The sequence below is a fragment of the Aegilops tauschii genome, chromosome 3, assembly GCF_002575655.3.
Source record: "Aegilops tauschii subsp. strangulata cultivar AL8/78 chromosome 3, Aet v6.0, whole genome shotgun sequence".
Lineage (NCBI taxonomy): Eukaryota > Viridiplantae > Streptophyta > Magnoliopsida > Poales > Poaceae > Aegilops > Aegilops tauschii.
This window is the reverse complement of record NC_053037.3, coordinates 477,810,482-477,815,655: the sequence shown is the minus strand read 5'-3', so window position 1 is coordinate 477,815,655 and position 5,174 is coordinate 477,810,482. Positions and strand designations below refer to the sequence as shown.

At 44.8% G+C, this 5,174-nt stretch overlaps 1 long non-coding RNA gene across 1 annotated transcript; it reads right to left on the bottom strand.

The window, feature by feature from the left end:
* Positions 1–2,232: 2,232 nt before the first annotated feature.
* LOC120976161 (uncharacterized) lies at positions 2,233–4,906 on the bottom strand. The gene is made up of 3 exons (XR_005771423.1): positions 4,728–4,906; positions 3,204–3,363; positions 2,233–2,590 (listed from the first exon to the last, which is right to left on the bottom strand). It is a non-coding gene; the product is annotated as an uncharacterized lncRNA (long non-coding RNA).
* Between the last annotated feature and the right edge of the window lie 268 nt (positions 4,907–5,174).

Below are 5,174 nucleotides of genomic sequence, written 5' to 3'. Positions count from 1 at the left end.
CCTGCACAGCAAAGAGAAGATGCGTGGACCGACAGTCGTTCTTATCCATTCTGCAATAGCACACACAAACATTTTGTTATTAACGTGAAAACTATATGTACACGATTTCTCGGAATAGAATCACGCAAATATTAACGCACACAATTTACGTAACAAAACAGTGCGCGTACTTCATCTCACACATTTGCCAAACAAGCTGTGGGCGACAGGTGAACTCACTACACACAATTTTGTTTGCCAAATAGTGTGCAATACATCGCACACATCATGAAAAATGCTTAAGCTTTTTCTAAGAAACAAAAAAAAGGGAAAATATGTAAATTATAATTAAAAAACAGATAAAGTTGGAAGAAATAGCACGTTAGGAAAATAAATGGACACAAATCAATATGTGGCTGGATGGTTGGGAGGACAGTGATATTTGAACCCACCAGGGTTCAAGTCTTAATTTTTACACTGGTGCTCGCATTTTCCCAAAATTATTTTGGCGTTGGGTGTTTAGTGGGGGTAGACACTCATCTACAATGTTCAATACTAGGCTATAAAAAAGAAGAAAAACCAAAGCACACCTGCATTTTTTCGCTTTATTTTTCTTTTTCGAGAAGCATAGTTGTACTTCTCGTGAAGGCACTTTTTTTTTCTGAGAACCATAGCTCGTGGAAGCAAATTTGTGCTTCTAATGGAAGCACATTTTTTTCCTTTTCAAGGTTGTGCTTCTTGCGGAAGTAAATCTACGCTTCCGCTACAAATATGCACTTCTCGACGAAGCACATTTTTTTCCCATTCGATGTGCTTCTCAGAGCATCATCAACTAGATTAGCTGGGATACCGTATGCCAACATACGCAAAGCGGTTGTCATCTTCTGAAAGGTGCCATGCCCGAGCTCTCCGGCGGCATTCCTCATTTGCTGAAAAACCGGTCATGGCTCACTAGTTTCTCTGCAATGCACCTGAACAACTCAGTGCTCATCCTAAACCGGCGACGAAAGTACGACTCGGGGTATGTGGGATTCTCCGCAAAATAATGTCTGATCAATCTGTTGTGGGCATCGATCCTATCCCTCCAAATTTTCTGCCGACCCATAACTGAACCACCGTGCTTCGGTTTTTTACTGATGTGCATAGCTAGGATCATTGCAAGATCCTCCTCCTCTTCTATATCAAATTCTTCTTCGGAAGAATCATACGACGAACTCATCTACAATGTTCAATACTAGGCTATAAAAACTACAGTCAACATGCACCGAATTCATGAAGTTTGAGCAATACATACCTTGCGGGCGTTTTGTCGAACACCTTGCGGGCGCCGAGCGGCAGCGAGCGGCCGCGCGCTGTTCGTCGGAGGACCGCCGCGCGCGAGGGGCGGCGGTGACTAGAGGGAGGCGGAGGAAGCCGCCGCGGCGCGGGGATAGGCCGGGGAAGCGCCGAAACGGTCGCCGGGTGGCGCGGGCAGCGGCGGCGCCGCGGCTGGATGGGGTAGGTGGAGTTGCGAGGGAGCGCAGCAAATAAGCGGCACGCGATGGCGTTTTGGCCCGCGCGCTGAACTAGATATGCCGTGCGCGCGGTTTTTGCGCCTCCGCTGGAGCGCCCGGAGCGGTAACGCGCGCGAAAAAATACTGATTTTTCAGCGCGGTGCTTATATAGCGCGGCGGTTGGAGATGCTCTCATGGAAGCACAATTTTTATTTCCAAAAGAACTTTTTTTTCTTCAAAACCTAGGGATAACCATGCAAAAATCAAGAAGCCATAAAAAACACATCTAAAACCCAAAAACGTGTATAGAATAATAAAAATTTAAATTCCAGAGGAAGCGCCAACACGTCACGTGGCGGCTGGTGGATGCACCACTTGGCGCACTCCCAGACCACAAAAGTTACCCTTACGAGCCCCGCAAGGGGTAATCGTTCATTAGTTGGCATCGATTATGTCTCGCTAGACTGAATGGAGCTCACAAATGATTCTTTTATCATGGATTCTAGCAATTGATATCTTTACACAAATAATCGAAATGCAATTTCATGGTTGCGTCCCTCTAAGACCGAACGCTCCCGTACCGACAACCCACAGCTTCACGGCCATTGCCAATTGGAGTCATGACAGTGGGTTCCTCACAGGTCTTATCCGGTCAGGTTCGACTGTATCAGCTATAATTGTACTGTTAGACAGGTTTTATTTCTGAAAATCCCAAGTTCGCAACCAGTTTCAGAAAGATGCCTATGTTCATGTCGTCCAGTTTCAGAAAGATGCATATATTCATGTCTTCCGGTACCTCGGTAACAATCTGTAAGTTCCAAAGCTTAGTACATGGTGCTACAAAGAAAAAGCATGACTGCATGACTACATAGTACTCCCTCTGTTCCTAAATATAATTTCTTTTAGAGATTCCAATATAGAATACATACGGAGCAAAATAAACTGACACTCTAAAACAAGTCTATATATATCCGTATGTAGTTCTCCCAAGAGACTTTGCTTCTTTTCCTTGCTTGTAGGGAAGCCTGAGACATTTGGTAGCTCAACTGATACATCCAAATCACCTGATTTTGCGTAAAGTTTTGATAAAAAGGATCCAAAAGGTTTGACAGCAGCATCTGTTAAGGGAAATAAGAAATGTAAGAAAACCATACTAGTAATAAACCTCTCAACACCTCCTAGAAATTTAAATAACAAATGTGTTGACTCACTACACATAGCATAACAAACAAAAAACAACAGTAAAAGTGTATGGTGTTTGAGCACTCATGATAGGAAAATTGCCAGTCATTGAGCAGCCAATGCTTTCCGCTTACAGCATTCGCAATAGGAAAATTACCAGTCATTTGACACGAACAAGACTTATCCACTTTAGGGTTATGGATTTACAAGGTTGTCACTTATTAGTGTTTTCATAGAATGCAACTGTTACCCAGAGACCATAACCTATATAGTGTATTGAAGGAGCGAAAGCCTTCCTGGAGATCTTTGATGAATACGAGTAATAGACAATAAAATGTTCAGATGGGTGTCTGTGTTAATGTAATCTATGAGGAATCCACAACATGCACAAGAAGGGAAAACATTTTTCTTAGATAGTTTATATAAGTACTACCCAAGCTTTATGTCAAACAATTACATCATTGCACCCTAGATAAATATCAGGATCGCAAGTGGTTGTTTCCAAGAGATGGAAAAGAGTCATGTGGTGACCAAATAATGAGAGGTTACCTCCCAAGCGACCAACTAAATAGATGGAATCCACAATCTCCTGAATTGCGTTCAGTCGTTTGTTCTGATCGTCCTCTGTTGGCTTGATTATGGAGAGTATATCTTTTGTACACTTCTCCAGCACATCATAGTTTTGGATATGCTCAACCATGCTGAAACCCTGAAGAAAAAGGTACATATATATCAGTAACTTAATAGAGTGCATAACAGCATTGCCTTAGCATTATAAATCATATATAACCAAATATAAATTAAGAACATTCCTTTCTCAACTAAGCGCAAAAGCTTTGTGTCTTGATCCGTTGATACAACACAAAGGTTTATGTACAAGACCAAGGATAGGCAACACCCACTGACAATCGGACACATTTTAGTGGTGGATCCAGCCGGACTTTGTAGCCTGTGGGCAAGGCAAGACTGACCATGTCTACGTCAGTACATTTCTGCCAAACAAACACCATCTTCAACTTCTAGGACCATATGGCTCTCAGCAGATGACCTTCCACCAAGACTGGGAAGCTGCCTGGGGTCGCTAGGAGGTAGCTACGCCACTGATTGCAGTTGCCCTTATGGAAGTATCACTAGAAAGTATCGCCACGCGGATTGTAGCGCACATACATGCTTCAGTTCTGATAGTGAGTGTCAAGCATTGGACATTTGGCTGCTCGCCATCAAAGGCGTAAGCCTTCCACCAGCTCCAAATCGACCATTTAGGAATATTCAAACATCATCAAGTCTTATCAGAGTTATATAAAGGAGGATGTTTGCCCTGGTTTTCATTTTCACATATTTGTTCTCAACAGAATGTAAATGAAAGCATGAAGCTGTGTTCTCAACGAAGTATTCTCATGTTTATTAAATGTTCTTGATCAGGATAATTGCTATGAGGGATTGGGGAAATCAAACATATTTCTGATCTTCTAAAAAGCAGAACAGTCTTCAGGCAAGGCAGACCCAAAAAATCCAACATATAACTAATCTTGTCGGCATTCACCATGACCTTCCATCAACGTTCACTAGTGCAATGCAACAAGCCAATGTGCATATGTGACTATGAACGATAGCAGATCAAATCCAAACTAAACGTACTGAATAGCACATTTTCCCAGTGCCACGGGTAATCTGGCTGGTAAGGACGTATTCTTTCCCCTGTTCAGAGATTCTAATTTCTTGATACAAAATCCCATCGTACATCACACAACGGCCTCCACAGTATGCCCCACAGATGGTACCACGAGCGTGTCAAAGTCGTAAGCAAGGGCCGGAAATGGCACGGTGCCCAGCAAGCAACCAGAGCCTCCCCCAAAATCTCACAAAACCCTCGAACTCAGAAGCAAAATGCGTCGCCTCGTCAGAAGTCAGAACAGCGGGGCGCCGTGTTTCAGCCGTCAAACAACGCACGCCGCCATGGTGTGCGCTTTGTCCGCGGCCGGTAAACCCTAACTCGGCGATCAACGGAACCCACCGACGGACTGAGCAACAATAAAGCCGATGTACAGACTAACCGGAGAGGCCAGGGTTTACCTAGATGAAATTGCGTATGGACGGGAGTCCTGTGAGGCGACGGACCGGCGGCGGCATCGGCGGCAGATGAATGCGACTGCGGCGGGGCTAGGTTCTCGGAGGTGGAGTGGGAATGGGAGAAAGGAGGGGCGAGATCATCGCGTCGCGTGTTGCCAGAGCCGCGTCAGAGTGGTTTCTTTATTGTGGAAGCCGGGCTGCGAAGCGACCACAGTCCACTTCTTCAATGAGCCACACGGAGGAGACCGGATTTTGTGGCAAATTTGACAATTTTGACCCGTGAACGAAAAGATTTCACAAAATAAACTGCGTTGCAAAAAAATTCACCCAGCTGACCGTTTTGAGTGGCGCCCGACACGAAGGCGCCACATCCTACGGTGCAGCGCCTAGCTCGCAGGCGTTGCAAGTCTGTCCAGCGTGGCACCCCGGGCCCCACTCCTGGTTGTGCAG